Source organism: Molossus molossus, unplaced genomic scaffold, assembly GCF_014108415.1.
Source record: "Molossus molossus isolate mMolMol1 unplaced genomic scaffold, mMolMol1.p scaffold_m16_p_4, whole genome shotgun sequence".
Taxonomy (NCBI): Eukaryota; Metazoa; Chordata; class Mammalia; order Chiroptera; family Molossidae; genus Molossus; species Molossus molossus.
In genome coordinates this window covers 103,747,885-103,773,766 of record NW_023425377.1, presented here as the reverse complement: position 1 = coordinate 103,773,766, position 25,882 = coordinate 103,747,885, and positions in this window count along the sequence as shown.

Below are 25,882 nucleotides of genomic sequence, written 5' to 3'. Positions count from 1 at the left end.
CTCTAACCGCTGAGCCAAACCAGCCAGGGCCAGGCTACAACCTCATTTGACCCTGTGTCACTGGGAGGGGCTTGTGGATGCTTCGAAGCCCCAGTGGCCACTAGGAAGCCCAGCTGAAGCCTTCACCGCCCCCACCGCCCCTAGGCAGGTGCATAAGGCAGGGCTGAGGAGCTGACCAGCCTCCTCTTCTTTCTCTTGTCCCAGAGGGAGGGATGGTGCTGAGCCGTGTGGGGAGTCAAGGTTGACCCACCTGCGGCCTCCCTGGCCTCCTGTTGTCCCTACCTGGTGACCTGAGCTACAGCTGATGGGCAGCCAGGTGAGGGGGGCAGACTTCCTGTGTCTTTGCCCTGCCTTCTACAGCTCTGCTTCCCGTCTCTCCTCTCTGCTTCTCCCTCAGCCCTGTCCGTGTGCCATCAAGCAGAGCAGGGATGTGTGGGTCGTGGAGAAGGAGCGGAGTTGAGTGTGTGACGGGAGGTCTCCGGAGGGTGCCGAAGACCACACAAGAGCAGATTCCAGGATCACGGCCCTAGAAACTCAGCAGGTCCCTTCGGGCAGCTCAGTTCAGGGAAGGCCTCATAGCGAAGATGGGCCCCGCATTGGCACTTGCAGAATGTTCTTCAGTTTCCTGAGCCCTGGATCTTCTCAGCTGCCTCCTGTCTTTATTTCCCTCCCCTGCAAAGTTGATGGTTGCCCATGAAGCCAACCCTTCTCCTGTCACGACCCTCTCTTCTCTGCCTCGCTGTCCCTCAGACGCTCCAGCCTGGCCTCGATTGCACCCGCTTTTCCTGCTTGTACCCAGGCTGCTGAGAGCAGCCGGAGAAAAAGCCCACGGCCCTGCGGATAGATGGGCGCCACTTCACACAGGGGACCCCCGCCACAGCTGGCCACCGAGCCCTCCTGCAGCCTTCTGTTTGCTGTGACTGTCCACCCTCCACAGAATAGTTTACAAACTTTCTCCTTGCCCTTTAACGCGTGGTACTTACCACATCACCCCAACCACAGTCTTGTGCAACAGGTGACATTTGATCCCCCTCCGGCATTGCTCAAAGAGTGAATCAGCAGCTAGGAAATTCACCGTTGTGAAGAGTGGAGCTGAAACGGAGTCGGGGAGAGAACGTGACAGAGACAAAGAGGAGAATGCACCAGAGCAGAGGAAGGCTACTTTGAGGAGAAGGAGGCTGAGTGTAAATTCTGCAGCCCCCCAAGTCTCCCTTTCTCCTCTGTTCCCTCCTTCAGGCCTCGCTAGTCCACATGGTCCAAGGACTGACTCCTAAGCAGACAGGGCAAGATGCACCCCCCCCCCCCCCCCCGCAAATGCCCTCAGTGACAAGGTCCCAGCTGGCGTGTCCATGGGCTGAATCTCCCTTATTCCTGAACTGATCTACTCTGGACTCAAGATGACGACGGTCAGACTTAATCTTCCACCGAGACATAATTAACAGTTTTTCTGGGCTGTGTTCCCAGAGGGCATATTCAGACGCATGCTTGGTGGCTAACTTTTGGGGGATGTTTCAGCTCTACCAATTTCTCAACATTTGACATAACACGTGGCCACAGAACTGTGAAGGGAGGATCTGATAGATGAGAAAGAGCCAGCACTTGGCTCCCTGAACAGAAGTTCCCCGCATACCGGGGGCCTAGGGCGCACAGGCCTCTCTCTGGCTCCTCGGGGGATGCCCTTTCAGGGCTGGTGGCAGGTCACCTCAACCTTCCTGAAACGGGGTGGGCCAGGCCAATGGGGATCGGCTGTGAGTTTGAGAGGTGCACATGCATTCACTTAGAGCAAGGTGGACCCTGCCAATTTGTTTGGCTTCCCTGCCAGTTGGCAGTGAGACCCTGTCCTCCCCGAGGAGAGCCAGAGCGAGCGGAAGGCCGGGCCTGGGGCTCTGGCCATGAGAAGGAGCAGTAGCTTTTCATGCACGGAGCGTCTGCGCGGACCCGGGCCAGCCCCTCACGGTTCACTTCCCAGCTCTCTGCCAGGAACTATAATTTTTTCCAAGGGGAAACTTAGCGTTTGTGGTCTTCTGCACGTGCACGTTTGCCCTCGGTGCTCCGTGCATGTGTTCCTTGAGAGGAACGGTCGCTCCCCTCTTCTCGTGTGCTTGACCCCGGACCTTGAGTTCTCCAGAAGCCCCGCCAGGCAGTCTCTTCAGTCTCCTTCCTGCCCGATGATTTCCCTGGGCGACCCCCTGGGCATTTCTATGTCAACAGGCTGGAATGTTTCTCTCCTCCTCAGGAAAAGCTCCTTTGTTCTTCCTGCACCCGGAGGTGGAAGAATTCGTAGGAATCAGGGAGCTCGCCTCAAACTGCCTCCTATTATAACTTCCCGCAGGACTGGAGTCCAAGGATGTCCAAGGATGGAGAGAGGCAGGTTCCCTGTTCCTGCCAAAGCCACGCAGAGCCTCACTAGCACACCGCGGGGTGGAGGCCCCGTAGAAGCATCAAGGCCACGCTGGCGCCCCCGCTGGCCTGCACCGGGTCACTTTTCCTCCTAAGAACCTGGCAAAGTAGGGTTACCGGTCCCACCTGACGGATAAGGAAAACAGGCTTCAGACAAGTCAGTCACGGTCCCGAAGCCTCACGTTTCAGTGACTGGCAGAGAGAACGTGGCAGTGAGCCTTGTTCTATTTTAAGCTGAGTGGTATTATAGGCTTGCACCTGGCTTCCCGGGAGACCAGTACTTCTTGGGAACCCCGAACATCCTGTCCTTAAGGCGGATTTCCTCCAAAGCAGACGAGTTCCTAAAATGTGAGGTGGTGCCAGGAAGCTCCGAAAGTACATGTGTGACATTTCATCATCACAGTCATTCTTTCATTTAATGGGTTGTCTGCAACTATGCTTGAAATGGCTTTCGGTGTACAATCCTTTGGGAAGTCATTTACGCCGAAGTGTAAATTAATTTGTTGAGTCTTATTCAATCTAACAACTAATTGATTTAATTTCTCTTCATGCATTTATTCTTTCAATCACTATGAATTTAACCTTGTCTGAGGACAAGATACTCTGTGAGTTTGAAAAAGGAATGATCCCTGTACTCTGCCCTAAATGAGATTACAATTTAGAAGGCAACCTAAGTCACCATCAGATAGCATGTAGTAAGAGCTATAAGAATAACACAAATTAAAATATTGATTGAGAACAGGGTACACACCTGGGGAGTTCAGGAGTACACACTGGGGGGCCCAGATGTGGGGCGAGCATTTGTGAAGTACGGTCAGACTTCAGTTCTAACGGTTGGTGGTAAAGAGGGTGCAGGGGGAGAGACAAGATGAAGGCTGTCCTGGGGAAGGGACAGCCATGAGCAAAGGCAGAGGGAGGGTTTGGAAATTGCCCCATTTTTGGGGAGATTCAAATGGTGCAGTTTGACTTAAATGTAGGGTATGTGTAGGGGAGAAACAGGAGATTAAAAAGGTAGTTTGAGGCCTGTTTTTAGAGGCTCTTCAGCGTCAGACCGAGGAGTATGGTGATTATCTGGTAAGCAGTAGGGAGCCTTTGATAGCTCGTGGACAGCAGAGTGCCAGGATTCAACCTGTGCCTGAGACAGACTGGAGCTGCAGATTGGAGGTCCCTGGAGGATAATCTAGACCGAGGTAGTCATGGCCTGAGCTAGATGATGCTGGGGGGAACTCACAGGAGAGAGCAGATGCATGGGATGGGCTCTTGGCTACAGAGCAGCTGTGGTATATGAGGGAGAGGGAGGTGATAACGACGGGAAATGTCAAGTCGGGGTAAGTAGGCGAGTGTGGGAGAGAAGGAGGGAGCCCAGGAGAAAGAGCTGGCCGAGGGTGGGAATATGAGGTGTGCATTTAGACACACTGACAGAAGGTAGCACAAGGTAGCAGCTGGCCCTGCAGGTTCTCGTGGGTGGGGGAGTGCTAAGGGAGCCTGCCAGGGCGCTGAACGGGAGCACCAGGGAGAGAAGGTGGCCGTGGGAAGGTGGAGGGCCCAAAACCTGACCTCATTCAAAAATACTCCTGCTCTGTGATGGGCCCTTCTCTGGGGGCTGGATTCAGGGTGAACAAAGACAAGTCACTGCTCGGATGAAGCTCTTCCTTTTTGTAGAGCAATTAATAAGGCCAAATTCTTAGGTGGAGCCCTAAACCACAGTTTTTCTTCACTAGTTATTATTCTCCATGGAACAATTTAGATCTGTTCCATCTTAACCTGAAGTTAGGACTTCTAGCTCCTCAAGCGATTCTGGACACTTCCCAGCCAACCCCCTTCCCATGCACCCACCACCATCCACCCTCTTGCAGAAGATACTACTACTCTGACTTCTGTCATCATAGACTTGTTCTGTATGTTCTTGAACCTTAATATAGATGTAACCACACATTTTTTAGTCTTTATTTTCCCAATATTATGTTGTTGAACAGAGTAGTAGCTTTTTTAATTTTAATTTTTGGTAATCCGCACCCAAGAATATTTTTCCATTGAATTTTAGAGAGAATGGAAGGAAGGGAGGGGGAGAGAGAGAGAAACAGACAGAGAGAAACATCAATGTGAGAGAGACACATCGATTGGCTGCCTCCTGCACATGCCCCGACCAGGCCTGGGGATTGAACCTACAACTTAAGTACATGCCCTTGACCGAAAATTGAACCCATGAGCCTTTGGTGCTCAGACTGAGCCCTAAGAGCCAGGGCCAAAGTAGTAGCTTCTTTCTCCTATTCTTTTAAAAAATGTCTAAATATTCCATTGAACAAATACCCCACATTCTATTTATCCATTCTTCTCCTGATGGACATTTGGGTTGTTTACAGTACTTGTCTATTATGAAAAGATCTGTTATGAAAATTTGTCCATGATATTTAATGAACAAATGCACTCATTTCTCTTTGGTGTTTAACTAGGAGTGGAATTGCTGGGCATTCGTTAACTATTTATTAAACACCTACTTTATATCAGTCTCTGTTCTGAGTGCTTGATAATGAATGTGAGCAAAATGTACATAGTTCCTGCTCTCATTGATTTTACCAATGAGTGGGGGAAGCTGACATAAACAAATAGTCATACTAAATAATACAGGGAATAAGTAAGTAGTCTGAAAAAAAGGGGAGATGTGAGATAAACTTTCAAATTTCCCAGCATGTAGAGGGGAACATATAACCTTCAGGAGAAGCACACAGGGCCTGGGCATCAGCACACTTCTAGGGATGAGTGACACTGCCCCATTGCTCTGACTCCCCTGGGACAGGAGTCAAGTCTGGACTAAAGGTGGGTTTCATGTGGGCTTGGGTGGAGGGAAGTGAGTTGTTCAGCTTGGCTACACGAGAGCCCCACAGGCCTAGTGGTCGGGTGCATTCCTTGGCCTGGGGTGCATTTCTGGCCTTGACCTCTGGCTCTGGAGGTGGTTGGGATAATTGAGAGCTTATGCCCCGCTCCCCAAAGACTGGTTTTAACACATTTGCAACCTGCATTTTTAATATTATTCCTTCTGACTGGAAGCATTTGGAAATGGTCCTTGCCCCTGGTTTTAAAAGGTGGCATTATTTTATGAACATTTAGACATTGATTAATAAAATTCCGAACCCATTAACTAATGGGGAAAATGCCAAACTTTTTTGTGTATCCAAGAAAGTAAATGTAATAAAAACTATCCCAAAAGGTAAGTTAAATTATAGCCTTTGCATTTTTTTTTTTCCTCCTGATGGCCCCACCAGATGTTTTAAAATGCAGGACACAGGCCTTTTCCCCTGTTTTCTTCAGGGAAAGGAGAGAGAAACCTTGGCTCAGATCTGCTAACTTTCAGGAGTTGAAAAAATAGCCGTGGTGGTAGAAAGTCTGTCGGGAATCCCCGTGCTGTTGGCCTATAAATGCGCAGACAAGGGAACGAGGGCTCCATGGACTTTTTTATCCACTTTTTCTTACCCCCACCCACCCTTCCAGATCACCATCAGAATTTTGTTCTGATTTTGGAAGGAAGAAAATGAACTTGGAATGCCCCCCTCAGCCCTGGGAGGCCGAAAGGTGGTCATCTTGATTCTTCTTTGTTGAACCAGACAAGGTCCATGTGCAGGGCAGGGCCCCCGGTCCGGTCCCCTCCAAGGCACTGAGCTGGGGTGGGTGACAGGTCCGTGAAGTGTGCTGTCAGCCTCTCCCCACACAGGGTTCGCCGTCTCCAAGTCGCTCTTGTAAACAGAGAGCTTGAGTTCTCCACCCTCCCTCACCCCAATCCAAGTTTTCTGAGTCTGAAACAAAAGAAAACAGCTACCACGTTGAGGGACAGGCTGTCAAGTCTTTCAACGTCCTGCAGTCACACCCTGTGCTTTTGCCATGATGAGCCGGCGACATGTTTAGAATCTTCCTGCGGCTCCTCTGGCCTCAGCTCCCAGCCGGCCCTCGCCTCCTTCCCACGGCTTCCCTGTCTTCGGACGCAGAACCGACTTGGCTTTCGGAATGAAATGCAGAAGTCAGGGTTTCTCCGAGGGCTGACCCAGCCCTTCGGATCGTCTCAGAGAAGAGCATTCCCGGGAAGGGTTGCAGCCTGGACTGGAGCTGAACGTCAGGACAGCGCAGAGAAGGGGCTGGTGGCCTGGGCCTGCTGCTCCTCTGTCCCCCCACCGGCCTGCCTCTGGGTGGCGCCGTCACCACCACGAAATGGAAGCTGAGGGGTCTGCGGAGAAGCGCCTTCCCCAGGGGTCAAGCCAGTTCCCTCAGAGTTGGTGGTGTGGGAACACTCTCCCCACGGGAGCACATGGAACATAAGTGCCAACTTCTACTCCTCGGTGGGCACGTTTCCTCTGGGCAGTGTTGCCTTCTGCTGTCCATCAGAAGCTTGAATAATTACAAACGCGCATAAATAGCAAGAGCAGGTGAGGGGCCCGACATGGCTGGTGGGATGATCTGGCCTAATTCGGTCAGCGGGCACTTCTGGACCGCTGAGGGTCTTAGTAGAGCAGGGCAGAGCTGGCTCGCAAGTATCGTAGGGATGCCCCCTCCTGGAGCATCACGCGAAGTGAAATAAGCCAACCAGAGAAAGACAAATACCACGTGATCTCACTTGTGGACTATAATGACCAAAATGAGCTGATGAACAAAATAAACCAAGAGCCATGGAAGCAGGGAACAGATCGAAAACCTCAGAGGGAAGGGGCGGGAAGGGCAAGAAGAGATAAACCAAAAAACTTACATGTATATATGAATAACCAATGGACACAGACAACAATGCTGTGAGGGGAGGGGGATGGGAGTGGGGAGGAGAGTGTCAATGGAGGAAAAAGGAGAAAGGTCTGTAACAAAAATAAATTTTAAAAATCATGGGAATGTAAAGTACAGCATAGGGAATATATTTAATAATATTGTAAATACTATATATGGTGTCAGATGGGTACTACACTATCAGGGTGATCACTTCGTAAGTTATATAAATGTCTAATCACTATGTTGTGCACCAGACACTAACATAGTATCGTATGTCAACTATAATTCGGCATAGTTACATGTGAAAATTCTTGATTTATACATTTGTATTTTGTTCTAATTTTTGAACTATGTAAATGTGTTATTTATATAAAAATTAAATTTAATTAAAATGAAAATAATAAAAGAAAAGAGGTGCCCTCTCCTGGAACTAGAAAATACCCAGGATTCTACCATGGAGTCTTGAATAGGGGCAGGGGGGCCGGCAGAGAAGAAGGGACCTAGGCAAGGGGAAATGCTGGGGTGAGACAGGGCGATGGAGAAGGAAGAACAAAAACATAGACTCTGAGGCTGTGCTGCTAGCTAACTCTGTGTCCTTGGGAGAACCATTTAACCTCTCCGGGTTTGGGAGAAATGAAGACACAGAAGAGCATATTGTTCAAGCAGGTGGGCTCTGAGGCCATGCTCCAGATTCATCCCAACTGTCCAATTTATCAGCTGTGTGACCTTGGAAAAGTGACTTAACCTCTCTGAGCTCTAGTTTCTTCATCCATAAAATGGGGATGATAGACTTATAGTGAGGTTCAGATGAAATAATGTAAAGTACTTACCAATGCATTTGGCACATATTAAGTATTATATATAGCAACTATATTATCTGCAATGTAGTCTAATGGAATGCACACAGAAAATAATTTGATCTCATGCATAGCCAACTTATTTAATGTATAATGACTCTTCATAAGGATACAGATATCCTACATTATTTATTTTAAGGTTATTATGGGTTATAAATGTTAGGGGAAAGGGAAATGAAGCAGATAGTGATATACTACTGTTGTTTCCTACACAAATAAAATAATTTACTGTAGATGTTAGGGTTTAACACATTAAATATTTTGAGGACTGTTTTTCTCCTTTGCCATCCTCCTGTTTTTATTCTAGATTTTTGTTTTTGTCAGGACAGGCTAGGTTTTGCTGCATTCAAACAACCCAGAGCCCTGGCTGGTGTGGCTCAGTTGGTTGGGCAACATCCTGTGCACTGAAAGTTCGCTGGTTTGATTCCCAGTCAGGGCACATGCCCAGGTTGCAGGTTCAGTCCCCGGTGTAAATGGAAGGCAACTGATTGATGTTTCTCACATCAGTGTTTCTCTCTCTCTCTTTCTCTCCCCCTCTCCCTTCCTCTCTCTCTAAAAAAATCAATAAACACATTTAAAAAAATACACAGAAATCTCATTGGCTTAACCCAATGCAAGTTTATTTTCCACACACATTGCGTGTCCCGTGTGAGCGGGCTGGGGCCTGCTGTGGATCCCAGGCTCAGAAACCCAGGCTGATGAGCTGCCCTCGTTAGCACGCGTGGGGCCCCAGCCGGGAGGCGAGGGGCAGACTGTGCCCGGTTCTTACGCTTCCACCCAGGTGACTCCAGGAAGTTCTCTGAGGGCGAACTCCTCTCTTTAACTCTGACTCTTCCTCTTCCAGATCCGATTTCCCTTATGCATTTACAGCCACTCTTTTCTCGACTTTGCTTTGGGAGAAAACACAGTAAAAATAACAAGCCAATTCTGATTTATCCCACCATCCAACCAGGCCTCTCCTTGTTCTTACAGGACATTTTGTGGGAGGAGGGTTCCAATGACAGGAAAATGTACAGGGGCGGGAAAAAGTGAGTGTATAGTTATTCGTGTGGAAAATGGGTAATACGAGAATAAACTCTGTTTCGTGTACTCACGCTGTAAACCTACTTTTGCTTGTTTCTAAAAGTCTCTCCCTCGTCATTTTCTTTTTTTCTTATTATTTTTTTTATCCTCATCCGGGGACATTTTTCCATATTTTGTTCAGATAGAGTGGGAGGGAGAGAGAGAGAGAAACATCGACGTGAAAGGGACACATTGAGTGGCTGCCACCCACATGACCCAGCCAGGGCCGGGGACAAACTGCAACCCAGGTACATGCCCTCAGCGGGAACCGAACCCGGGTCTCTCTGGACCGCAGACCAACGCTCTAACCACTGAGCCAAACTGTCCAGGGCTCCCTTGTCATTTTCAATGTATTGTTTCCTCAAACACCTCATTTTCTGAAATCCTCAAGAAAAGAAAATGTCTAAAAGATTCATACTCCTTCATCATCACTCGCTATAAAAACTTGACTATAGCCCTGCCGGTGTGGCTCAGTGGTTGGGCGTCAACCCATGCACCAAGAGGTCACGGATTCGATTCCTGGTCAGGGCACAAGCCCAGGTTGTGGGCCCTATCCCCAGTAGGGGGCATGCAGGAGATGGCTAATCCATGTTGTCTCTCATCGATGTTTCTATCTCTCTCTCCCTCTCCCTTTCTCTCTCTCTAAAAATCAATCAATAAAAGAAATTAAAAAACAAAACAGAACTTGAGTGTAGTTAGTATCTGGTCATCTCCCACACTTAATCCAAACTAGCCTTCTAGCCTGGGCACACGGGCATTTTCAAGGTAGTGGAGACAGTTGTGCAGCAAGGTGGGCACAGGGCAGGTGAGACAGACCACTGTGTGTCTGAACACTGCTGTCTGCGACACCGAGCCCTCGGCTCCTTCATCTGCCATCCTCTTCCTCAGGCACCTGGCGCTCCTGAGACCAGGACTAAGATGTGGAGGGGATAAGATGGATGGACAAGATGAATTCGAGCAAAGTTAACTATCAAATCAATTCATGTAAGAGGAATTGAGTTTCTTTCCTAAAACTTATAAAATGCACCTGGTTTTCACAAGGGGAAAAAGTATCCATTTGAAGGAAAAACTGTATCCTTGCCCATTTGGCTCAGTGGATAGAGCATCGGCCCATGGACCAAAGGATCACGGGTTCAATTCTGGTCAAAGGCACATACCTGGGTTGCAGGTTCAATCCCCGGCCCTGGTAGGGGTCATGCAGGAGGGCAGCCAGTCGATGTGTCTTTCTCATATCAATGTTTTCCCCTCTCTCCCTCCTTCTATTCCATTTTGTCTAAAAAAAAAAAAAAAGGGGAAAAATATCCTCAGGTAAGGATTAACAAAGAAACAGAAAAACTGCAGAAACGGGTTGAAGTGATGTCCATGGAGGAAGCCTTGTTGGCCGTGAACACAGGTGGTTTTGCAGTCCATTCTTATTCCTGGTCTGAGTGTCCTACTCTCTACTCCCCTGTGAGGATTTACTGGTGCCCTGATCCCATAACTGAACTTTCTCTATTTTTCTTTTGGATTATGAATGTCTGCTGGAATTAGGCAGCAATAACATAATTTGTCACCAACAGGCAGTGTTATGATGGAGCCTTTTGACGGAGCTGAATAAATTAATGTCTAATTTTATTAATGGTAGAGGTTCAGAAGATGAAGTTTATTTAAAGTGAGAGACAAGCTGCATGGTAAGGGGAAAGATGGAATAAAAACGCTCCCTTTTCAATGCCACTGTCCCGCTGGGCCAGGCTTCCTCTCACAGGGAGCTACCTGCAAGTAGTTCTCAACATAATAAGCAAGAAACCCTGGCATATTTTCAACTATATTTATCCATCTTCCTCCTCATTTCTGTAGTCCTCAGGGGCAATGGACCAAATGATCATTCTTCAGTCGTTAGTGGAGTATCGCATTCTCTTCTTGGAAGGTGGCACCTCCTGCTGAGCCCAAGTTTTCTGCCAAATTTGTCTTATGCCCACTCAGTTCACTTAACCCCCCAAAGGTCTTAGAAGGCTTTTAAAGGAGGCCTGAGGGTCCCCCCTTCTGTTCCAGAGGTGAACCCTTTCCTTTTCTTCCTGCACAAGCCCTTGGCTCCGCCATACCCGGTCTCATAGTGTTCCCGCCACTCTTCCCAGAAAAGTCCCATTTATTTATTTTTTTAAAATTAATTCTTTTTCTTCATTGATTTTAGAGAGAGAGGAATGGAGAGGGAAAGAGAGATAGAAACATCGATGAGAAAGAACATTGATTGGCCGCCTCCATTATGTCCCCTGACTGGGGATCGGGCCCACAACATGGGCATGTGCCCTCAACATGGGCATGTGCCCTGACCGGGAATCGAAATGGCGACCTCTTGGTGCATGGGTCGACACTCAACCATTGAGCCACACCAGCTGGGCCAGAAAAGGTCCCATTTTTCCCCCCCATATTTTGTTCAGATAGAGTGGGAGGGAGAGAGAGAGAGAGAGAGAGAGAGAGAAACATCAACATGAAAGGGACTCATTGAGTGGTTGCCACCCGCACAACCCAACCAGGGCCGGGGACAAACTGCAACCGAGGTACCTGCCCTTAGTGGGAACCGAACTCCAGTCTCTCTGGACCGCAGGCCGACACTCTAACCACTGAGCCAAACCAGCCAGGGTGAAAAGTCCCATTTTTTAATGAGATCATCCCAGCTACTCGGGAAAAGAATGGGTCTCTGTTGGAAAGAAATCTCCATCGCTCCTCTGCCACTCATTAGTCCTTACCTCAGAAGAAGAAGAAGAATAGTATTCAAATTTCTTTCTCTGTATAGAAATAGAACACACACACACCCTATTAGTGTGTTTCTCTGTGGAACCCTGACTAATACTGGTAGGTATTTTTATGACTCTCCCATTTTACAGATGTGATGACTGGGGCATGGAGAAATTAGGTCATTTGCCCAAGGTCACTGGTACCAGTAAGTGGTACAGCTGGGATTCTGACCGACGTTTGAGTCTGTACTCTTTGCCATGAAATTAAATTCATATCATCTAGGTTGTATTCAGGGTTATTTGTTCATTGATTGGCCTCATGTGTCTGTTTAAAAATTTTTTTTTACTGGATTATTATGTTTTCAGCTGTCGGTTTTGAGAAGACAGAATTTGCCTGTCTGGTGGCGTGCTGTGTGTGTCCCAGCCCAGCCTTCTGCAGGGAGGCGTTCGGGACAGTTGCTGATGTGTGAATGGCCCTCACCGCGAAGGCAGTTTATGATTCAGATGATCTGCTCTTTGACCGTCATCCTTTCCATCTGAAGATCATCTCCAGACAGCTGAGGAAGACCCCATAATTTTACCATTGGACAAAAAAAATTTTTATGTTTTTATTGATTTTTTTAGAGAAAGAAGAAGGGAAAGAGATAGAAACACCCATGTGAGAGGGAAATATTGATCGGCTATCTTCTGCATGCCCCCTACTGGGGATTGAACCCGAAACCTGGGCATGTGCCCTGACCAGGAATCAAACCAGGATCTCTCAGTCCAGGGGATGACACTCAATCCACTGAGCCACACCAGCTGGGCACCACTGGACACAATTTTAGGCAGCCGTTGAGGAATTACATTTCGGGCTCCCTCATCAGCTATTTCAGGATAAAAGCTACTCAACATTTAGAAGAGTTGACTCTTTAAAAGTGTGTGCTAGCTTTCTGCACATGGTGAAGTCTTCCTTGTTATCATTCAGGGGCAAGCAGAGCTGCTCCAGGAAATGGAGTCACTTCTGAGGACACCCAAAGCTGTGGAAACAGGGTCTCCTCTCACACTGCCACGGAGACCCATTTCCTTGGGTGGAAGTGTGGGAGCCGCCCCCTGAAGGGAGCCCACCCCCGGAGGAAGCTCTTGATACATTGTTTCTACAAATCAGTGAGAGCCCTGTGACTTCAACAGCTCCGTTGGCACCCTTGTTCTTGGAGCAGTGTTCATTTTCCATCAGCAGGCATTTAAAACATTAAAAAAAATTATTATTATTTTTTTATTGATTTTAGGGAGAGAGGAAGGAAGAGAGAGAGATAGAACCATTGATGAGAGAGAACATCGATTGGCTGCCTCCTGCATGCTCCCCACTGGGGATTGGGCCCACGACCTGGGCATGTGCCCTGACCGGGAATTGAACCAGCGACCTCTTGGTGCACGGGTTGATGCTCAACCACTGAGCCACACCGGTCAGGCCATTTAAAACATTTTTGAGGTACCAGGCAGGACCAATGGGGTAGACTGGGTACTCGGCAGTAGACCTCTCTCTCTGTTGCTGTCTCCGTCTATCTCTGTGTCTTTCTGTCTCTCTCTCTGACTGTCTTTGTCTCTCTGTGTCTGTCTTTCTCTCTAAAATACACATACATAGATGTGCACGCACACACAAGCACAGAGTCTTCTTTAAGCAGTTCACCTCAGCTCTATTTTCAACCTATCAGGCACCAGGGTGTTTAAAGTTTTAATAGGCTTAGAGGTGACTCTGGAGTCCACCAACATCTGCACTCATCTGTAATTTATGGCTGCCTCTTATTTAGTTGGTTTAGTAAATTGTACCTAAGAGTATTCTCTGAGACTTGGCAGCCTGGTGTACAGTTTCACGATTCAGCTGTGTTTTTGCCAACTATTTGGTGTGTGTGTGTTTTTTTTCCTCTTTCTTTTGGATGACATTCTCAAATACTTAATTTGGAGCTTTGGTCTGGAACACACTTTATCAGACACCTTTTGCGTGCCAAGAGACCCCTTATGCATTCCGTGCAGGCTAACTTTCCACATGCTAACACGTTTATTTCTAAATTGCTTTCAAAGTCACCACATTTCCAAATAACAGAAGGTAAAGGTTGGTGCATTTGGACCACTTGGTTCTTGTACCTCTTGCTTCTCCCCACACCCTCCACCCTCCTTCTGGATTTGAGTCGAGGGGAAATTCTTCTCTAAGTGGAGAGGTGAGGGTGATGGTGCCTAACCAAGCCATAAAATTAATGTCTATTGCAAAAATAAAAGGGCTTAGTTTGTTCTGTGGTATGTGAGGACATGTTTTGGCCTTACTTCATGTGCTCAGTCTAACCATGCCCCAAAGATTAAATCAAGGCTATTATGGGGATAATTTCTTTCTTTCAAGACTGTCATCATGTGTGTAGATTTGGGATATTGTGCTTTCCCACTTCCAGGGGGTAAGGTCCATATCTGGCAAGCACAGGTTTAAGGCCATCTATGCAAAATCCCTGAGGCGATTTGTTTACAGTTTTGCAGAATTCGACTTTCTAGCTGGACCTGTGACGAACTCACTGCTCCCCTTTCCTTTGAATAAGCATGATGGAGAGCTCAGCTTTCCAGAGCTGCAGTGCCAAACAAGAGAAGGTGCCGTTCATCCGTGTCATGATGAGCACACTGTAATCATGTAATCGGCTAGGAAAAGGCGATCTTGAGGCAACATTTGCAATGGAATTAGATCCTCCACTCACACCATTAATCCTCCTTTAAGGTCTGAGGAGGGATTCACTGTTAAAATAAACCTCTTAGCATTCTTTTTTGTGAGTGGAGACTAATTGAACCACCTTAACCCTTTGCAACTGGGAATGGGGATTTGGGTTGTTAGGCGTGAGATAGAAACTTCCCTCCACGTTCCCTTCAGGGTTCCTGTCTTCTCCAGCCCGTTGCACTCGTGGGGCAGCTGAGACCTGTCTGGGGCCACCTGTGCCGAACACTCTGAAACTGACCCATGTTCTGCGTCGCTGCTTGTTTGCTCCAATCTCCTGGTGCAGAGATGCCGGATGTAAGTGCAGTCTGTGCAGACGATGGCCGAGGGGTGGGCGCTGTGTATCTAGGATCATTGATCCTTTATGAATCTTATTTTTCCTCTTCTGCATCTATATTGCATAGTAGGAGCAGAGAAAGACTATGACAAAGGACATCATAGATGCTCGAGTTAAAAATAAATAGGATAAAGCACATTTTCCTTCTGCTCAGTGGTCCCTAGTTCCTAACCCCATGCAGAGGTTTCTGCCACGAAATGCTTATCTGTAGCCTTGCTGGACAGGAGGTGCCAGAGGCAGCCTTCCTGCCTGGTATACCCCTGTCCCTCCAGGGCGAGGGCCTGCAAACCAGGCTGACACCAGCGCTTTTATCTTTGTGGCTATGGCTAATGCAGACACATAATTAGTTTGCTAAAAGTGCTCATAAGCCTCTTATTTTACTAGAAAGTAAGGAAGTGCTCAAAGATGAGTGGAGACATATAAGGACAGAGAGAGGGTCCAGGTTGAAAGGACTCCTATTGGTCCATCTAGGTCAGTTAAGTCCTAATAAAAAAATGATATTCATGGAAGGTAACACATTGAATACAATACAATTCTATGAGTTCATATTGACACAAGTAAGAAATAAATGAGGAAAAATACATGCGAGCTAATAATCATATAATAAAGCATAATAAAAAATAATGAAATAGAATGCTATGTAATACACGTAGGTGGAATGATGGACTTGGAAATCAACACTGGACGCTAAAACCAGTGAGTAAATTTGGAGGAGAAACAGCATGTTTTCATGATCTCCAAGTTGTCGCTCCACAAATTACTTATTAATTACATAGGGAAAGACAGGTACTTTACAGTGGAAAAATCTCATGGACACAGCCTTACCCAAGTGATCAAAGTCAGTATCACCAGCAATGGGACAAGCTCCTAATATGGGATGCCGAGGAGGGCCCAGCATCACTGCGTGACATTCCTATAAAGAAATGTGTGATTCCATTCTGATCGTGAGAAAACATCAGTCAAATCCAAGCTGAGAATGCTCTGGCCTGGTGTCTTTGAAGTGAACAGGTGATCAGGCGTGAAGGCTGGGAACATGCCAAATGAAGGAGGCGGAGGAGACATGACCACCGAATGCAGGTGTGTACCTGGAGTGAATCCTGGGATGGAAAACCATCAGCTTCGTAGAAAGAATATGTGGGGGAACTTTGACAAATGCTGAAAATTGTCTGTGGATTAGATAATAGAATTGTGTCAAAATGACACATTATTTTGAAAATTGCACCGTGGTTCTGTAAGAGAATGTCCTGTTCACAAGAAATACACACTAAAGCATTAAAGGGTAAAGGCATATAATGTCTTCAAGTTACTGTCAAATGGCTTAAAAATAATGTGTGTATATATGTATACATACACATATATGTGCACATGTACGCATGCATATGTGCACACACATGCAAACATATATACCTATACACACACACATCTGTATCTATTTATAGAGAGAGAATGATAAAGCAAATGGGATAAATAAACAATTGATGACTTGGTAAAAGGCATACCTTGTACTATTTTCATTACCTAAGTCTTAAATCATTTTAAAATATAGACTGATAAGAAATACTCATAGAAATAAACTATTTCATACTTGCTTTCTATTTGACCCTCCTGGCTCCTTGTTTAACTCTCTGCTTGGCAATTAGAGCCAGGGCAGGGAGACTTTCCCAACTGTGAGCTCTTCCACCGAGACCACACACTCACCTTGCATAAGTGAAACAAAAACGAGCGTCCCTGACACCTCTTGCCACCTGGGTCCCAGCAGTGAGGAAGGAGGAGGACCCAGCCCAGGAGAGGGAAAGGATTTAACCACTCCAGGCTGGGCATGCCCACGGCTGGCAGAGAGGTGGGAGGGTCACCCTCTGGTGGTCTGTGGGCCCCTGAGAAGCGCTAGTCTAACTTGCCTGGTCAGGGGAGGCTCAGCAATCACGACAGGAGGTTGTCACAGCAACCACAGCAGCTGCACAGGCTGTCCAGAGAGAGGACCTGAGGGATGGCTGCCTTGGCGAGGACCACTAGGCATTCACCAGGCAAAGCCACACATGGACACGTGACCCACCAATCCTTGCAAATGGTATCTCTAAAAACAGTCATACCCATAGTTTTTGTGCCTTAATTCAAACTACTGTTTTTCACAAAATTACATTATCTTACTTGAAGTGTAGCGTCTATAGGTGTCAGTTAATTTAAGTATCAACTAATTTAGGGGTTAATCTGGTGATCAAAGAGAATGTGCATAGATGAAACGTAGTATTGACTTGGCCTTCGGCCTTGCAGTACCATTTAACAATGTATTGGTTATTGTTTAGCAGACACAAGCGTTGTCATCCAGATCATCGTCAACACACTGGTTGTTAACCCTGGGTGAATCAGTGTAAGCCAGGGTGAACATCAGCTGCTGTCATTTGGTGGGTGTGGATAAGGGGCAAATTTGCATTCAGGGTACAGAAATGAGAGAATTTTGGGGTCTCAAGAGGTTTTCAAGTGTCCTAGAAAAATAGCTAGTAAATTTCACCTCACATTTTTTTTTTTTTTTTTTTGGTTAATCCTCACCCAAGGATATTTTTCCATTGCTTTTTAGATAGAGTGGAAGGGAGGGAGGAAGAGAGAAGAGAAACGTCGATGTGAGAGAGACACGGTGATTGGTTGCTTCCCGCACACCAGTCCTTTTTGTTGGACCCCCTAACCCACTATGTCCCCATTTTAATAAATTACATCTGTAAAGACCCTATTTTCTAATGTTATCACAGATAACAGCGGTTAGGACTTCAACATACCATTTTGGGTGACACAATTCAACACACAACACAACCCAATATTTTATTTTATTTTTAAAAATATGTTTTTATTGATTATTTTAGAGAAAGAGGAAGAAAGAGATAGAAACATCTATGTGAGAGAGATGCATCCATTAGCTGCCTCCTACACGCCCCCTGCTGGGGATCGAGCCTGCAACATGGGCATGTGCCCTGACCGGGAATCGAACTGGGACCTGTCAGTCCATGGGATGAGCTCAATCTACTGAGCCACACCAGCCAGGCACAACCCAGTATTTTAATAAAGAAAAATTGTGACCCAAGTTCTAGTACGAGGAAATAGAATCCACGTGCCTGAGAGCAATGGCCGGCTGTCCACTGACGACTTGGCCCATGCAGTTCAGTCCTTCTCTGCTGGCTCTGAGTTGTAGGTGAAGTGAGGCAGAGAATTCACTGACCTGAGACTGGAAGCAACAACCACGTCCGTTCTGGCCCAGTTGTCATCGTTAGTTACATATCTGGTTTTCAGAAACAGAAGGCAGACTTTTAGGCAATAAAATATGTAGCCTCTAGTCTAGTGACGACACATAGCAGCACCGTGTTTCTGGGGTTCAGTGTGTAGAAAAGAGACAAGGAAATGCACCAGCGCCACTGATCTCATCATCTCATTGATTATTCTGTCAAATTCCAAAATTGCTAAGGAAAAGAACATCCACGTGGGTGCTCAGTCCCCTCATGGGGCTCCCTACTGTGGTTATGCCAATACTGTAGTTGCTGAGTCCTCTTAAATCTAGAATGAAACAATATGTCCTTTGGCTATGTGTATATGGTATTAGTAGAACATTTTCAAGTTCGTTACCAAACCCAGGACTGGATCTGTGAATTGCTGATGCAACTCTTTTTGCAATAATTGAAACATATATGCTCTTCATTTTGGTGCTTGGCATTCCACGTAGCGGGTGGTCCAAAGTCTCTACTCACAACATATTAGTTTCATCTTATAAATGTCCCATACCAGTTAATCTTCAGTAGATACATCAGGGAATAAATTTCCAGTGCCACCCACAGATAAATCTGGCTCAAACTATCTATCCAGAGGAAATCTCTCAGACACATGACGGACACAAAGCTAAGAAACTCAGTGTCAATATTTTACTGCAGAGTCTTGTTTAATATATCGAAAACATTCAATCCCAAATGTCAAGAAAGCAGTTGTACTCTGACTCAGGGGCCAGGGCTTACGTTTTAATGTGGTTAGTGATGAATGTTGGTAAATAACTCTCAATTTTTTTCTCTGTTCACTGAAGGAACACTCATGCCTATAATGATTGGCTTGACCATGCAAGAAAAACCTTTCTAAATGCTGCACCGGGCAACAAATGGCAACTCAGTTTATCTTTTGGAAGTCCTGCGAGTCTCTGCTGTTATGAGAGGAGCTCGCTCTAACCATTTGTGGAGTGTAGGATGTGTCCGAAACATTGAAACCCTGGGCTGGTTTGGATTAGGGGCTTCCTTTCGCTGTATTCTTAGAGGGCCTGCTGCAGAACACCTAGTTTTTCTCTGCCTCTCACCTCAACACAAGTAGAAAGCCTGTCAGAATAAGACACCAGCCGCTCTCACCTGGAAGAAGAGTTCCCCCTGGAATGTTGAATTGGGGGGGCGTGAAAGAGGAAGATTAGTATGCTCTCAAACAGCCCCTGAGTACAACTAGGGTCCCAGGATGGACTGTGGAGGGTGTCCTCAGAAACAGCAGCAGAGACAGAGAGAGAGAGAGAGAGAGAGAGAGAGAGAGAGAGAGAGACCGAGACAGAGGGGGAGAGAGGGAGAGAGAGAAAGGAAAGAGAGAGAGACAAATGAGAGTGAGAGAGACAGAGGGAGAGAGAGAGGAAGAGATAGAGAGAAAGAAAGGGGGAGAGAGAGAGAGAGAGAGAGAGAGAGAGAGAGAGAGAGAGAGAGAGCGAGAGAGGGAGACAGACAGAGAGAAAGAGGGAGAGAGACAGAGGGAGAGGCAGACAGAGAGACAGAGAGCACCCCAGGGAAAACAATGAGGTGGGCAGGCGCGTGAGAAAGACCTTACAACATCAAGGAGCCAAGTGGCTGTGGCTTGATGTGTCCTGCATCTTGTTTCCTTTGAGTGTTCCAGAAGAAGCAGTGAGAATGGAGGAACTGCAAACAATGTAGTGTGGCCTTGCCAAGACCTAAACACAGAAGAAACATTCTAAAGGGCCATGTACAGTATCAAATTATCTGCAAAGATGACGAAAATAATGACTTACATTCTCCATCCTCTGCCTGGTGACTCCCCAAAGTGAAAAATGAAGCCATCGGGGAGATTAAAGTTGCCCCCCAGAAGAGGGAGAGAGGAGCGGATTCAGGAACAGCTGATGTAGTCAGCCGAGTTAGGATGTGGCCAGAACATGTGTGACAGGAGGTGGTACTAACTGTTTTGTGTTTCCTTCTGTTCTCCACAATCTTCAGTGAAGCAAGTTTCAATACTGGCTCAACATGCTCTGTCTGGGGCACAGATATTTTAAGAAGCACCTAACGTGTGGCGAGTGTCATGTGAGGACATGCAGACAGTCATCATGCTCATTCGGTGAGAGGGGGGAAGAGAGAGAGAAAAACATCGACGTGAGAGACACACATCGAGTGGCTGCCACCCACATCTCCAACCAGGTCAGGGACAAACTGCAACCAAGGTACGTGCCCTTAGCGGGAACCGAACCCAGGACTCCCCGGTCCGCGGGCCAACGCTCCAACCACTGAGCCAAACCGGCTAGGGCTCCTTCTTAATCCTAGTGCTTTTATTTGCTCTTTTGGCTAAGGCAAATAAATACATATACTAATCACTATTATTATTATCAATAAAGGGTACTAGTTGCCACTATTTTAAAAAGAGAGAAAGTGACAAATGTCATGACAGACTTGGAAGAAGTTCTGTGGGAAGATTCAAACCTCAAGGAGACATTGACTTCTTCTCAGCTTGCTACCTCCTGCAGATTCTCACCTTATCTATCTTGGTGGGCACGGAAGGCTCCTCGTGGATAATGATTAGAAATAGAGCTGGTTTTCCTGTCCACAGAAACAAGCTGTCACAATATTGAAATCACTTAACTTTTTAGATTTGTAGATTGCGGTTCCCTAATACGAGTTGCATCCTTCAACTAACTCTGTTCCCCCTTCTCTGTAGAAATCTTTGTCTTCCTTGTTTTTCTCAATGACTTTTAAAAGTATGGATAAAAATCTAACGGGGGGAGGAAGTTAAGAGAAATGAACGTTGTGCTGGCGGGAAGTATTGAAGCTTTGTGAGTAAAAGCTGGTCAGAGTTTGCCCTCAGATTTTAGCCTAAGACGTTTTAAGACTGTGTTCGGAGCCCTCCGGGTGCCATGAAATTAATATTTGGTTCATCTTGATCTTCTGATTTTGCCCATTAATTCTGTTCAACTGGCCATCACTCCTTAGGAAACATTTCCAAAGCATGCCCATCTGTCACCACGCCTGACACTTCATCTTACTCTGTCACTTCTCCCAGCTTTGCATTTCCTCCTCTTCACCCCTGTTTTAACTCTGCAGGCCCGACCAGGGAAAGCCCTCCCCCTGCCCCGCTGCATATTTTGAAACTGTAACCCTCCCAAAACAGTGGTATTTTTCATGTTAAGAGGGATGCCAAATTGGGATGGTACTAGGATAGGGCCTTTGGGTGATGATTAGGTCATGAGAGTGGAGCCCCTCGAAGATCAGGGCCTAAATATGGAGATGATGGGACCGGGGTGTTCTCTCTCTCTCTCTCTCTCTCTCTCTCTCTCTCTCTCTCTCTCCCCCCCCCCATGTGAGGACACAGCGAGAAGGTGGATGTCTACAAACGAGGAAGTGGGCCTCACCAGACACGGGTTTGCTGGTCCCCTGATCTCAGACTTCCCAGCTCCCGGACTGTGAGAGCTCAGGGTTTGCTGTTTAAGCCACCTGGTCTAGGGTGTTCTGTCACAGCGACGCAAACGGACTGAGACGCACGCGAAGAACCGAATCGCGGGCAGTGTGGTACTTGAACTTGCCTCTCTGGGAGCAGAGGAAATTCCCTCCAGTCATGAGATTTATCTGGCCAAACTGTAGAAAGTAAACTAAAGAGAATGCTCCAAGATAGATGTGTGACTTCTCACGAGGGTCTTAAAAATATCTGAAGATCCTGGGCTATCCGTGGGAGCATTTGGTACAAATGACATGTCTGTACTCCCAGCACGCTGGCTAATGACGACCTCGCTATCTGACTGCATAGATAAGATGTTGCAAGGAAAGAAAAACAAAACAAAAAAACAAAACAAACAGAATTTATAAGAAGCAGTCCTTTCTAACCTCTTTCACACAAAATTGAATCAGTTCCTGGCTGGAAGTGTCTTGAGGGAGAGAATCGGTCAGCGTGCTTAGCAAGGGCTTGTGTGAAATATGTAGTCGTTTTTTATAGAGCTCTTAACTAAGCCTTGGAAACTGGGAAGTCATTTAATATGCTCTCTGGGAGCGGGGATTCTGTGGTGCTAAGAGTGGGATATTATAGTTTCCTCAACAAAGAAAAATTATGCACATACACCTGTGAGGCGGAGTGGAAATCACTTGCTGGGGACATAAAACTCTACTTTACAGTCAAATTGTTTACCTTAAGGTATCCGCCGTTCTGAGGCAATGTCTTGGACCCGGCGTTCCTCGGTGGGGTGCAGCTGGGCCTCAGGATGCTCTTCCAGCTCCCATCTGTAATTTGAACAACACATACTTTTTGTCAGCAGCAAGCTAGCGTGCTCATTGGGAACCCAAGGGAGCTGTGGACTCAGTTTTCCACAGGCTGCCAAGAACAAGGGGGTGACGGGGACCCCGATGTTTATAGAACCACATGTATTCAACTTCAGATTAGTCCTACGTATTTTGAGTCATTGGGGAGAATCCTGCCGATAAGCTCCCAGATAAGCATAAACACACAATAAATGTGTTCTTGGAAAAAAAAACACACAAAAAAACCAAAACCCAACTTCACTTAAAATAAAACAAGATGGAGTGTGTATGGTGGAGGTTGGGAGTAGGGTTTTTTAAACCCACTAAGGAAGTTTGCTCTGTAGAGTAGTTCACTGTATCTTTGCAGAGTAAACACCAATGTTCATCTTTTAATGTATCTTTACTGTAAGTCCTAGTTATCACATGTAGGCACATTTGGAGTGAAGGAAAACTACATAACAGCTTCACATTTGTAAATGGGCTCTGGGAGATTGAAAACATTTACTTTGAAATTCTTGAAACAGACTCAGATTTGCTTCCAAGAGAGGTGCTGGAAGGGACAAGGAGGCAAGTATGTAGGTCTTGCTCTCAGTAGATTGTGCTGTGCTCTGGAGAAACTTCGAGAAGGTAGACCAGGAGGTGTCTGTGAAGTGAACCTTCTGCATCAGTCAATCCCTCGTTAGATCACGGGATGATGCCAAAATAACCACAGAAGCATTCTCCCTATCTGGAGTTCATCCCGGGTTCACGCCGGTGGTTGTGCCTTGGGTGCTGGCTTTCATGGACATGTGTTGTTGGCAGGCTCACTCCTATTGACGCTAGGCTATCTCTTGAATTAATTGTATCTCTGGCCTTTCCCTGTCTCCAGGACACTTCCAGAATGGAACCAATTCTGAAAAGCAGCCACTCAGGACCAGACTTACTTGGTTGTGAACCTGTATCAGGTGCAAGCGTTGAGTAGCTGCTGGAAGTCCCAGCAGACCAACCAGCCTGCCCCTCCTGCCTCCAGAGCCACTCACCTGGGCTGAGAGGGAGGCACTCAGCCCGAATCACATTTGACTTGTGAGGGACAGCAGTAGCCCCTCCCAGAATCTCTCTTGCCTTCATCCAAGGGGTCCAGCCAGCTTGATGTGCACCCAACACTCTTATTGGCCAGAAACTCACTTTCTTCCCTAGACTATGAGGTCCTGCTAGGCAGGGGCTGTGCTTCATGCTTTTCCTGTAGGCCCTCTTGGAGCTCAGGCTGTCTACCAGATCAGCAATAGGGCATCCCCAGTAAGAAAAAGGCCCTGAAACCAAATTGCCTTGGTTGAACTGTGTACCTTCACATACGTTGCCTAATTTCTCTGTGCCTTAGTTTCCTGATCAGGGAAGTGTGGACAGTATATGTAAAGTGCTTAGAATAGTGATAACTGCTGAATAAATGTTAGCTGTTATTTTGAGGCAGACATTGGACATTTAGGTCTTTCCTTTATGTTTTGCATATGTACATCTAGGACATAGGATATATGTGGTCTCTGCTTTAGTCTAGAAATAATTTAAGATGGCATTTATGTCCTAGTTTAAGGGATGCATTTCCACGAGGCATCTATCATCATCTAGAATTGGGGGGCAGATCTTCCCAATGTACCCATGTTACTGGCCCAAACCAACCTATCCTTTTGTTCCCCAGAAGTTAAATGTCGGGAAGGCAGTGCCCGGGAAGCCAAACACTTTTATGCAGTAGTGTGATTGAGCGTTTTCATATTACTCAATTACAGGTAGAATTACCCTTTGGCTCAGGTCACTCGAAGAAATTCCACAGCATGGAAACATAAAACCTTATTTCTTTTCCAAGGATGGAGGTCTTCTAAAAAATCTGCTTATGCAATATTTTTGTTCTTTTTCAATAAAATACTCTTGGCTGGTTTGGGTAACTCATTTTATTGAAAATGAAGGTTATTTAGCCGCTAAATGGCCCTCACCTTCTAAGTGAGCTCTAAGGAGTTCACTCATTGAGAAGATGATCTCATGCCAGGGGATGTGGGACCCTTACCTGGATGGTGTCAGAGGTAGGGCAAGACAACTAGACAGCTGTCCTCAACTTAAGATGGAACACCAGCATTAGCAATAGGACTAATTTAATTTTTTAATTTATATGGATACGTTAACCAATCTCAATATCTTACTATATAGGTAAGACCCTATACTACAAGCTATGAGAGATTGAACGTGTCCTCAAGGTATGTGCATTTAGCATACATGTTCCTCTAAAGTGATCTCCAAGCGAACGGTCAGATCCCTGTCATTTGCGCTGTGAATTTCCCTTTGCAAAGCTCTGCATGAATGCCAGGGTTGACACAGAGAGGTGAGAGCCCTCCAGTCAAAACACTGAGCAGACTCTAGAGCATAGGCAAGCGTGCTATCATATTTGGAATGCAACTGGCATGGTCTTGAGCTCTCAAATGTCCGAGTTATCTGGCTCAAATAGTTGGGGTGGGATGGCTTTGATTCCAAAGGCTCTCTTGCTGATTTTAATTAGGTAGAAACACAATTTAGGATGAGTGGTTCCCTGCTTGTTAACTGAGGAAGATGGCCCGAAGCTCGTCTCAGTCCCCAAGAATTTCTCCAGTGCTCTTTGCTGGCTGTGAAAACAGTCTTCCACGTCCAGGAAAAACATGGAGGGCTTATTTAGGGAGAACTATGCCTAGAAACTGTCAACTTTTAGATCACTATAAACTATATAGATACGGAAACAAATGGTCTTAATATAATTATATGTGTGTTGTCTTTGGTATGTGCACTTATAGATCTGTGTGTAATCAGGGGACCTCCACCCCAAAACCAGCCCTTTATTAGACTGTCATGAAGGATAAAGTCTGAAAGGGGCGACGGGTGGGGGGAATCAGGGAGGGGAGGGCGGGAAAGGTGTGCGCGCTCTCGAACATCAAGCTGGAATGTCACCTCTTGGCTATTCCTTCTCACTCCTTCTCTGGGGCCTACAGCTTTCCCATGCGCCTGGGTGTTTCCAGTTCCCCCAACACCTTATGATCCCGGAGTGAGAAAAGGGGCAACTGACAGTAGAATGAAGGAAGGCTCTGCTCGTGGCTGTCCTGACCTCCCACCTGGAATCTGACAAAATCCAAGGAGGAATATCTGATTGGGAGGCCAGAGGAGAGAGGACAGGTAGAGCAAGAGGGGCAGTGGATGTTCGTCCACACATTTATCCATTTCTTAGTTCAAGGCCTGTATCAGGCACCATTTGACGTTGGCAACCCCAAATCAATTTACTTATTTATGCATTCATTTATTCAACAAATATTTGCTATGATATTGTGGTTTATAAGAAAGAATGTATGTTTGGTCTTTGTCTACTGTTTCTGGCACAGAGCTCCTAAGACCACTAGAATTCTTTATGTGATGAGAGCCATAAGGGTGTTCTTTACTATTCGAATGGGGTGGCTTTTGGCAAGCCCCTAGGTAGCCTAAGGATGGGATGGTCCCACCCCAACCTCCTGGGAAGGGAAAGGGACTGAAGGTTAAATCAAGTG